This window comes from Penaeus japonicus, unplaced genomic scaffold (assembly GCF_977035675.1).
Source record: "Penaeus japonicus unplaced genomic scaffold, GWHDUDI00000001_assembly GWHDUDI00000026, whole genome shotgun sequence".
NCBI classification, from domain to species: domain Eukaryota; kingdom Metazoa; phylum Arthropoda; class Malacostraca; order Decapoda; family Penaeidae; genus Penaeus; species Penaeus japonicus.
This window is the reverse complement of record NW_028234428.1, coordinates 25,669,666-25,682,165: the sequence shown is the minus strand read 5'-3', so window position 1 is coordinate 25,682,165 and position 12,500 is coordinate 25,669,666. Positions and strand designations below refer to the sequence as shown.

The 12,500-nt window shown below is 33.7% G+C and overlaps 3 non-coding genes across 3 annotated transcripts in view; all 3 read left to right on the top strand.

Moving 5' to 3' along the window:
• Nucleotides 1-3,503: 3,503 nt before the first annotated feature.
• Nucleotides 3,504-3,585, top strand: TRNAS-AGA (transfer RNA serine (anticodon AGA)). Its single transcript has one exon. It is a non-coding gene; the product is annotated as a tRNA-Ser (tRNA).
• Nucleotides 3,586-4,899: 1,314 nt separating this feature from the next.
• Nucleotides 4,900-4,981, top strand: TRNAS-AGA (transfer RNA serine (anticodon AGA)). The gene has a single exon. It is a non-coding gene; the product is annotated as a tRNA-Ser (tRNA).
• A 7,480-nt stretch (nucleotides 4,982-12,461) lies between these two features.
• Nucleotides 12,462-12,500, top strand: part of TRNAS-AGA (transfer RNA serine (anticodon AGA)) — an 82-nt gene continuing 43 nt past the window's right edge. The window contains exon 1 of the tRNA in view: nucleotides 12,462-12,500. This exon is cut by the window's right edge and continues 43 nt beyond it. This is a non-coding gene — a tRNA (tRNA-Ser).

The window sequence follows — 12,500 nt, the reverse complement described above, 5'->3', positions numbered from 1 at the left end:
GATCAGGAAAAATTTCGGTAGCGAAACTAGCCAATCTTCTTAACAGATGTCTTAACGATGGTAAACTTCAAAAGCTTGGATAATTGCCATAATAATTCTAATACACCAAAAAAGGAAATACAGAACATCTAAAGAAATGCCGACCTATAAGCCCCCGCAGTAAATTGCTCACAAAAGTCATCACAAACCGCACTTCCGCTTTATTGGATCATAACCAGCCTAGGGAAAAGGTAGGCTTATATATAAATATATATATATATATATATATATATATATATATATATATATATATATATGCATATATAATGAATACATATATATGTATATATATATGTCTATATATACATATATATTTACTTATATATATAAATATATATATATATATATAAAGTATATAAGTCATATATATAATATATATATATAATATATATACTATATAAATATTTAAATAGATATTTTATATATACATATATATGGACACATACACATATATATGTATAATATATATATATATATATATATATATATATATATATATATATATTTATATATATCTATATGTATATATATATGGTTATATATTAATATATATACATATATATGAAACACTATATATATTTATATATACATATATGTATGTATTTTAAATATATTTATATATAGGGGAGATAGATAGATAGCATACACATATATCCTCACACACTACCTACTTATATACAGATTATATGTATAATGTATATATGTATATATATATATATAAATATATAATATATATATATCAATATATAAAGTAAGTATGGAATATATATAATATATATGTTTGGATATATAATATATATATATATATATCAATATAATTGCATATAATATATAAAAAATATATATATACATATATATACATACATACATATATATGTATATATATATGTATATATATATATATATATATATATATATATATATATATCTACTTAGCTCTCTCTCTCTCGCTATCTCTCTTTATATATATATATATATATATATATATATATATATATATATATATATATATATATATATATATATATATATATATATATATATATACAGTATGTGTGTGTGTGTATGGATATTCATTTCTACATGCAAAAGCATATATGAATCCACATATTTTTGTATATTCTAGATATAGTTTTGTCAACTTATATCATGTAATGCTAGCCCAGCGAGGAATCCTCCTGCAATCCTAGTGATGCAAAATGTAGGAAGTTAGAGAGAATTTCTGATTGCCATAGCACCCAATATAGCATTGCTGAATACTAATCTTTCATTATTATATTGTAAGTTGAGCACCATACTTATGCTCACAACACTATGGTTTAGGGGCACCAAAAATCTTATTTTGATAATGTATAAAGCAAAATTCCTTTTTTTTTATTTTTTATTGTTTGGGGGGGGGAATTCAATAAAAAAAACATTTTTTTTGTTTTAAGGCCCCCCCTTTTTTGGTAATATATGACTGAAAGGTAAAAGAGTCTAGCAATACTGGCGTTGATACAATAGTCTTTGCCTAAAGGACTTCACAGTAGACTTCAAACTCTCCCAAAGACGTTTCTTTTGATTCTTGTTTAACTCTGCTCTGTGTCGTTGACATCCATCCCAAGGGATTTCTATCGTTGATATGTATCCCAAATGACTTGTATCGTTGACAGAGATCTAGCTTAATGCCATTCATATGAATTTTGGCAATGAGATTGTGTGAGGAATGAATGTCATGCTTTTCAAACGAGAATATCAAGTGATACTCAGAATCCATTTCTATGAGTACATTGTATTCTCTACATGTGTGAGGATTTGATGCAAATCTTATATAATAGGCAATAATGGAATCACTAGCATGTAGCCTAATAATCTATGTATTAGAATGTTAAAAAGCATGGGACTAAGCACGCCTCTTTGATGTATGCCAAGTTCAAACACTTTCGAATTAGTAATTTCAGTTCCCTTGGGGAGATGCATCTTAAACCATGGTAAAAGCTTCACTGAAAACCGACGCTAGCCAGTTATTTAAGAAAGATTTCTGCTATTGTAATATGAAAGGCTGGTTGAAAATCAAGAAATTAGTTTAGTTTAGATCTTTATTTACCACCCTGGCTAACTGCACAGGCATGGGCAAGCTTTGATACATTAATGTAGAGTCATGACATTGTTGCTAACATTGTATTGCAAATTAAGGTAATGACATGATTATATTCTATAGTATATCAACTGTGAATAGATATTTGATAAATATTGTAATAGGGTATCATATACCGAATATCGGATATAGCATAAGTACATCTTCTAGTACAGTTGATGTTATAAAATTAATACATAACTCTGCATACCTCATGCTAGGTGGCCTGAAAGGTTGTTTCATATGGCACTCTGAAATGTAATGTTCAAGTGTTCGTTTATACTCTTCGTTGAAAAGTCTGCTTTTAGTTTCTTGTACATTGTATTCTGAACTGACCTGCCAATACGCTCTGCATCCAAGTCTAATTCTTGCAGTCACAATATCACATTGTCTTACCCTTGTCTTGTATGAACCATAGATAAATCTCTCCTTCGAAAACTGGTCAAAATGTTTTATGCTACAGCTTTCAGGTCTTTGAGAGTTTGTTGGCTCCATCAAGTCCTCCCTATTGGAGGTTCTTATAATGTGTGAGATCCTAGCAAGAGGTATGACAAAAGTCTATATTCACAATTTGCTTATCATATGCTGCCCTCGCTGGGCGATTAGCATGATCATGTTCAGTGATTCCAACATGCGATGGTATCCACACAAAATGTATAACATGGGCCCGTTCCTTGGTGCGATGTACATTTATTCTTATATCATTTACGATATTTCCAGCACCTTTATGAAGAGTGTTCAGAGCCTGGAGAGCACTCTGCGAGTCGCAGAGAATTACTCCTGAGCCTTGAGTTAGCAGAAAGTCTGTTGCTATGAGTATTCCTGCCAACTCAGTTTGCGTAGTGCTCGCCCAGTCATGAACCCTCCTACAATCTTGGTGCTGCAAAATATTGTTTTTGTATACAACATAAGCACATCCTGCTCTAATTCCAGACTGTAAGGATCCATCAGTGTAGCACTCATAGTCATCATTCGGAGTTTCAAGATGCTTAAGTGCAGCTGGTGAAACTGTGTTTTTTCTAGGGACATTAGCATAAAATATGTTCAATGTCAACATTTTCCACGGTGGAATAGAACGTCCATATGGGTCCTACCCAAGGACATATTTAATTGGTGTATGGATTGATTTGTATGTCACTTGCAACCATGAATTTGAGTGTGACTCGGTAAATCAAGAAATACTTGATGAAAATTGGTTCATGCACACCGTGGATTTATGCTAACATGTCAGTATTCTATGATTTCGATTTGTTATTATCACGTTGGCAGAAGCATAGATTGAATTCACAGTTGGAGGTATCTTCTTGCTTTTAATTAGTAATCGAATATTACTTTGTTATTAAAGTAAGCAGTGATGGCCGAGTGGTTAAGGCGTCTGACTAGAAATCAGATGGGATCTTCCCGCGTAGGTTCGAATCCTACTCACTGCGAATATCTAAGTATACATATATATACGGTACCTTTTAGGCTCACTAACCACTACTTAAAAACTCGTCAACTCTAATTGTATACGACACAGTGATCATAAAAAATCATAATGAAAATGTTACAACTGGAGTCCGTCTTCAAGAACAAGGGAAATGCGCAAAGTTTCACAAACTATACTGGAATAAAACTGTAAAGTCAAAGTCTGAAGATATAGGGGAAAAGTGGCAGAAGCAAGAATAAGGGAAGGCCAGAAATAGGTGCGCTGTTTATTTGTGGATCTAGAGAAGGCGTATGATAGGGTGCCAAGAGATGAATTGTGGCATGGCATTTTCGAGAGAGAGAAAAAAAAAACGGAGGGAGTGGATATGGATATTAAAAGCAAGAGCGACATTGTGGGAGTTAACGATGATATAAAAACTGGTCAAAATGTTTTATGCTACAGCTTTCATGTCTTTGAAAGTTTGTTAGCTCCATCAAGTCTTCCCTATTGGAGATTCTTTTTATGTGTGAGATCCTAGCAAGAGGTATGACAAAGTCTATATTCACAACTTGCTTATCATATGCTGCCCTCGCCAGGCGATTAGCATGATCATGTATGGCGATTCCAACATACGATGGTATCCACACAAAATGTATAACATGGGCCCGTTCCTTGGTGCGATGTACATTTATTCGTATATCATTTATTATATTTCCAGCACCTTTATCAAGCCTGGAGAGCACTCTGCGAGTCGCAGAGAATTACTCCTGAGCCTTGAGTTAAGAGAAAATCTGTGGCTATGAGTATTCCTGCCAACTCAATTTGCGTAGTGTTCGCCCAGTCATGAACCCTCCTACAATCTTGGTGCTGCAAAATATTGTTTTTATATACAACATAAGCGCATCCTGCTCTAATTCCAGACTGTAAGGATCCATCATAGTCATCATTCAGAGTTTCAAGATGCTTAAGTGCAGCTGGTGAAACTGTGTCTTCTTTAGGGACATTAGCATAAAATAAGTTAATTGTCGACATTTTCCACGGTGGAATAAAATGTCCATATGGGTCCTACCCAAGAACATATTTAATTGGTGTATGGATTGATTTGTATGTCACTTGCAACCATGAATTTGAGTGTGACTCGGTAAATCAAGAGATACTTGATGAAAATTGGTTCATGCACACCGTGGATTTATACTAGCGTGCCAGTATTCTATAAATTCGATTTGTTATTATCACGTTGGCAGAAGCATATATCTAATTCACACTTGGATGTTAGACAGACGGTTATCTTCTTGCTTATAATTAGTAATCAAATATTACTATATTACAAATGTAAGCAGTGATGGCCGAGTGGTTAAGGCGTCTGACTAGAAATCAGATGGGATCTTCCCGCGTAGGTTCGAATCCTACTCACTGCGAATATCCACGTATATATATGTATACGGTACCTTTTAGGCTCACTAACCACTTCTTAAAAACTCGTCAGTGATCATAAAAAATCAGAATGAAAATGTTACAAATGGTGTCTTCAAGAACAAGGGAAAAGTTTTACAAACTATAGTGAAAAAACTATATAGGCAAAGTCTGAAGATCTAGGGAAAAAGTGGTAGAAGCAAGAATAAGGGAAGGCCAGAAATAGGTGCACTGTTTATTTGTGGATCGAGAGAAGGCGTATGATAGGGTGCCAAGAGATGAATTGTGGCATGGCATCAGGAAGTCTGGAGCAAACGAGAAGAATGTGAGTGTAGTGCAAGATATATACGAGAACAGTCTAATAGCAGTGAGGTGTGCGGTCGGAACAAGGGAATGGTTTAGTGTAGAGGTGTGATTGCACCAGGGATCGGCTCTAAGGCCTTTTCTCTTTGCAATGATTATGGACAGAATGACTGGTGGTATTAGAAAGGTCTCCATCTCTTTATCTCTGTCTGTCTGTCTCTCTCTCTCTCTCTCTCTCTCTCTATATATATATATATATATATATATATATATATATATATATATATATATATATGTATATATATATACATATATATTTATGTATGTATATATATACATATATATTTATGTATGTATATATATATATATATATATATATATATATATATATATATATAATTTGATGGGAAAACGAATATCTTGCTGATTCCAGTGTCTAAGCAACGAGTGAGTGGTGCCTGTATAAGACATAAATCAGTCTCATGTGAAAGTGAAAGCACACCTCAACCGGTCCTACATTGTGTACAGGAAATTTTCACAACACTCACGCATTGCTTTAGAACCTCCTCGAAGGATAAACCAGATTTCTGACGATGTGATTAGGGAGACATTCAGGCGAAAATCAAAAAATATTTCATGTAGGATAGTGTTAGACTGGAGAGATAAGCCTCAGGACAGCAAACAAGAATTAGGTCATAAACGCCAGTAAAGAATGTTGTGGAAATCTAGAGTCAGAGCGAGGAAATAGCTTCCATTGGAATCAAACGCAAGGCGCAACGGAAAGATCATTCAAGTTTAAACCCCAACGTGTAGCCTTAGTGACGAGCTTTTATGACGATGTACAAGTACGTAGTACCAATAGAGTAAAGACCCATTGTACAGTAATTGATAGGGGGCTTTAAGGCCAAGATAGGAGAGCGGGTAGAAACCTCAGTTGGGAACCGCAGAGTATGTACCAAACACGAGAGTGTTCAAATTCAAATTCAAACTTTATTCTATAAGTTACAATGGTTATTCTTACATAAATACATGTATATTTACACTTGAAGAGTAAAGAGGTGTTCTTTCAATTTTGTTTTGAAATTACAAAAGTTGTTAATGTTTTTAATGTTATCCACTTTTTCGGTCCACGAATTTGCATCTGTCTTGCCCCTGTTTCTGTATATGATCTTTTTACAAATAGGGAATTTACCTGGCCTGTTTGGATGCCAACTGTATTCTCTATAGTTTGCAGGGGGAATAACCATGGTGGATAGAGTTCATGTATCAATTTGTAAAGAGACAGGTATCATAAATGTACTTAGGATGAACTTTTAACCATTCTAATTTTTGTATATGTGGGGTAATGTGATCGAATTTACTATTTTTTGTACTTTTTGCATTTGGGTTTTGTTGGTTGAACCCCAAACATTTGAACAGTAGTTTATTATGCTAAGAGCTATTGTTTGCTCGACCATAATTCTAGTATCCGTAGTGATTTAATTTTTTATGTGATTTAGAAATATTAATGTGCCCATTACTTTCCTGTGTATGTTATCAACGTGTGTTTCAAATGCCATGTATCTGTCCAAGTGTAATTTTCTCACTGAAATATTTGGTTTGATAGATCCTTGTGGAACACCAAAATATATTGGTTGTTTCGATGATATGCTTTCATTATTTTTTACAGATTTAGTTCTAGTATTTAAATAGCTGCTAAGCCAAAAAAAATCAATTCTATGAGATCTTACTTTGTTAAAAAGAACTTTGTGATTTACATTGTTAAAAGTTTTGGAAAGATCACATAATGTGAGTAAATTTACCTGATTTTTGTCTATGTTATCACAAATTTTATCAGTTATCTGTAATAATGCTGTTTCAGTGGATAACCTATTTCTAAAGCCATGTTGTGTTTTAGATAATAGGTTATTGGCCTCCAGGAAACTCGTTAGTTTATTTGCTACAAGTTTCTCAAGAACTTTAGATAGTACAGGGAGTATTGTAATAAGGCGGTAATTATTCACGTCGTCTATATCTCCCGATTTGAAAATTGGTTTTACTATTCCATATTTCCAAAGCGACGGAAAAACACCAGTGACCAGGGAAGTGTTAATTATGACCGCCAGATAATGTGCGGTTGCTGGCAGACTACCCCTAATAAAGCGCAAAGTAATAACATCTGCTCCTACAGCATTTGTTTCACTAAGGTGTTTTATTATTAGGATAATAGTCTCCACATCAACTGGTTGTGGTCTGAAAATATTAAATGTTGGCATAGCCTGATCTATATTTTGTTGTAATGTTGACGCATTCGTTTGCTCATAAGTTAGTTTTGCTATTTTTGAAAAAGAGTCGTTAAAATGCTCTATGCTGTGTGTAGAATTTGTACGATTATCAGTGTGGTGTTTGTTGTTAGGTACTATTGATTTAATTATTTTCCATGTTTTATCCGAATTGCTTTTATATTCTATTAATCTATTTCACTTTGTATTAACTGTTTAACATTTTTCTTTTTTACTTTATAATCTGCCTTAAGGGCGGTGTCATTTCTGTTATTTCTGAGACTATGGTGGGCATTATTTCTGTCTTTAATAGCCCTCTTGATGTTGTCATCTATTCAAGGAGCAGGGGGACGTAGGACGGTTCGCGTTACATGAGGTGCCAACGAGTCAATACTGCTTTTAATCACTTCCGTAAGGATAGTTACCTGCTTTTCTACATCATCTGTTAATAAGATATTTATAAGCGTCGTCTCGTTAGATCTGATGAGCTCGATGAATGATTGAAGGTTATAATGCTTAAAGTCGCGAAATGTTTTTGTTATCGGTGATCACTTTAGTTTCTTTATATTTAATGTGAGTGTGAGAAGTTCATGGTCAGCAATATGACACGGGATGACATCCGTATGATGGATAATGTCTGACCTGTTAGTTATTATTACATCTAATAAGGATGAGGTGTTTTCTGTAATGCGTGTAGGTTTATCTATAATTTGTTGTAGTATATATTTCTTTACTGACTTAGCTAATTTAGCATTAGATTTAGTCAAATCATCATTTAAATCACCTAAGATAAAGAGTGGTTTATTATTCAATGACATTTCTCTAGACTTGTTCTATGTGTTCAAAAGATTCTGAAATTGCATGGGGATACCTATAGACAACGCCAATAATAATGGAAGGAAGGATGTTGCTCTCTACGGTAACCCAGACATCTTCTACGGCAGTATTGCTAACTGCTGTAGGAGACATCATGGTTGATTTCAGGTAAATGCTTAGAGGATTTGCCGAAGTTCGATCCCTTAATATCATGAATGCATTTTCGAGAGAAAAAGAAAAACGAAAAAAAACGGAGGAAGTGGATATGAAAATTAAAAACAAAAGCGGCATTGTGGAAATTAATAATATAAATGTAGGGAGCGACCAGACAATGGTTAAAAGTTGAAATATATTGTCCTCCAGAAGCCGCTCCCTAACTTAGCTAATTTGAAGACAAGGGCAACAGAATGTAGTCGTAATATTCAAAACAGATACTCAGTTCTCGAAAAAGGTCTTAGGTAAAAACGAAAAGCAAACAAGTTTCTGCTAGAAACTTTAAGCTTAAGCACCAACAGAGAAGCTGAGAGTAACATTAGATAGGGACTGATTAGAGTTAACATAAGCAATAAAGACTGCAAGTACTGATAAGGAAGGTGTGAGTAAAATGAACATGCTAAGAAATATATGAAGCATTGTTGTCAGACACCAGCGTTAGCACAATAGAAAGGAGATTCAGAATTGAGATCAATCCAATGTAATAAAGTAGTAGAAGACTTTAAAAGTGGCTTTTGCAGCTCTAAAGACCAACTACGAACGGAATAAAATCCTTAAGAGACGTCCCGCATGGAATGAGGGAAAACACTAGTGGATGGCAATAGTGTAGATCAGGAAAAATTGCGGTAGCGAGATTAGCCTGGGGCCGGATACTCAAAACTCTCGCAGTTTAGGGCGTCGCAGCGGGTTACGCTCTCGTAAGGCACGATGTCCCTACGAGGTCGCAAATCTCCCATACTCAGAGAATAAATAAAATATCGTAACCGAAAGAAAACATCATAACCGTATTTCGATGGGATGCCCTCAGATGGCAGGACCATTTCGAATTGACCAATCAGCAGTCAGCCCTTTGGACGTAACTACCAATTGGAGGTCACGGTCATTAGGGGGAGGAGCGATTGAAAGAGAGAGAGGGAATGGGAAAGAGAGCGAGAGTAATATATAGATGATTATAAAAACAGATAGATGGTTACTTGGATGGATAAATAAATAGAAATAGAGATACAGATATATATTTATGAGTATATATACATGTATATATTAATGTATATGTATGTTTGTATGTATATATATATATATATATATATATATATATATATATATATACATGTGTATACAGTGTATATATACATATATTTGTGTATATATATATGTATACACCTTCGTCTATGACAAGACACCTTCATTTCCCAAAGCTCTATAGTGTATTCAATATGTATTGTCGCAAACTCCATAGGGTAAACGATGAGCGCATTCTATAATTGCTTGTTATCTTCTTTTTATCAAGTGGCTGGGGAAAATGGACGGCCCCTGTTTTCTAACAGATGTCTTAACGATGGCAAAAGTCCAATAGCTTGGATAACTGACATTAACATTTTAATAAACCAAAAAGGGAATACAGATCTAAAGAATTACCGACCTATAAGCCTCCTGTCAGTAATTCATTAGTTGTTCACAAAAGTCATCACAAACCGCACCTTCGATATATTGAATCATAACCAACCTAGGTGAATTCTAAATAACAGACCAGAAACACACATACATGTGTATATATATAAACATATATATATATATATATATATATATATATATATATATATATATATATATATATGTGTGTGTGTGTGTGTGTGTGTGTATCTATATATACTATATAAATAAATGAAAAAATATATACCCACATGTGTACATACACACACACACACATATATATACATATATACATATATATATAAATATATATATACATATGTGTGTGCGTGTATGTATGTATACACACATATATACACACACACACATATATATATATAAATATATATATATATATATATATATATATATATATATATATATATATATATGAAAGGGAAAAAATACCGTTTTGTTAATATGGCAGAAAAACCCACAATGCACAAATAGCTTTATTGAAAATTATACGATAGTTGCAAGATCCATCTGGATCCCATTTTCAGGTCATATATATGTGTGTGCATATATCTATCTACACACGCACACACACACGCGCACACACACACATATATATATGTATATGTATATATATACATATATATGTGTGTGTGTACACACGTATATATATACGTCTGTGTATGTAATATATATATATATATATATATATATATATATATACATATATATATATATATATATATATATATATATATATATATATATATATATATATATGTATACATACATATGTATATATATATATATATATATATATATATATATATATATATATTCATATATGCTTTTTCAAACAAGAATATCAAGTGATACTCAGAATCCCTTTCTATGAGTACATTGTATTCTCTACATGGGTGAGGATTTGATGCAAATCTTATATAATAGGCAATAGTGGAATCACTAGCATGTCGCTTAACAATTTATGTATTAGAATGTTAAATAGCATGGGACTAAGCACGTCTCTTTGATGTATGCCAAGTTCAAATACTTTCGAATTAGTAATTTCAGTTCCCTTGGGGAGATGCATCTTAAACCATGGTAAAAGCTTCACTGAAAACCGACGCTAGCCAGTTACTTAAGAAAGCTATCTGCCGTTGTAATATGAAAGACTGTTATAAAATCAAGAAATTAGTTTAGTTTAGATCTTTATTTACCACCCTGGCTAACTGCACAGGCATGGCAAGCTTTGATACATTAATGTAGAGTCATGACATTGTTGCTAACATTGTATTACAAATTAAGGTAATAAGATGATTATATTTTATAGTATATCAACTGTGAATAGACATTTGATAAATGTTGTAATAGGGTATCATATACCGAATTTCGGATATAGCATAAGTACATCTTCTAGTACAGTTGATGTTATAAAATTATTACATAACTCTGCATACCTCAAGTGTTCGTTTATACTCTTCGTTGCAAAGTCTGCATTTAGTTTCTTCTACATTGCATTCTGAACTGACCTGCCGATACACTCTGTATCCAAGTCTAATTCTTGTAGTCACAATATCACATTGTCTTGTCCTTGTCTTGTATGAACCATAAATGAATCTCTCCTGCGAAAACTGGTCAAAATGTTTTATGCTACAGCTTTCATGTCTTTGAGAGTTTGTTAGCTCCATCAAGTCTTCCCTATTGGAGGTTCTTATTATGTGTGAGATCCTAGCAAGAGGTATGACAAGTCTATATTCACAGTTTGCTTATCATATGCTGCCCTCGCTAGGCGATTAGCATGATCATGTTTAGCGATTCCAACATGCGATGGTATCCACACAAAATGTATAACATGGCCCCGTTCCTTGGCGCGATGTACATTTATTCGTATATCATTTATGATATTTCCAGCACCTTTATCAAGAGTGTTCAGAGCCTGGAGAGCATTCTGCGAGTCGCAGAGAATTACTCCTGAGCCTTGAGTTAACAGAAAGTCTGTTGCTATGAGTATTCCTGCCAACTCAATTTGCGTAGTGCTCGCCCAGTCATGAACCCTCCTGCAAAATATTGTTTTTGTATACAACATAAGCACATCCTGCTCTAATTCCAGACTGTAAGGATCCATCAGTGTAGCACTCATAGTCATCATTCAGAGTTTCATAATGCTTAAGTGCAGTTGGTGAAACTGTGTCTTTTTTAGGGGCATTACCATAAAATAAGTTCATTGTCGACATTTCCCACGGTGGAATAGAACGTCCATATGGGGACCTACCCAAGGACATATTTAATTGATGAAAATTGGTTCATGCACACCGTGGATTTATACTAGCGTGCCAGTATTCTATAAATTCGATTTGTTATTATCACGTTGGCAGAAGCATAGATTTAATTCACACTAGGATGTTAGATAGACGGGTATCTTCTTGCCTATAGTTAGTAATCAAATATTACTTTGATATTAAAGTAAGCAGTGATGGCCGAGTGGTTAAGGCGTCTGACTAGAAAT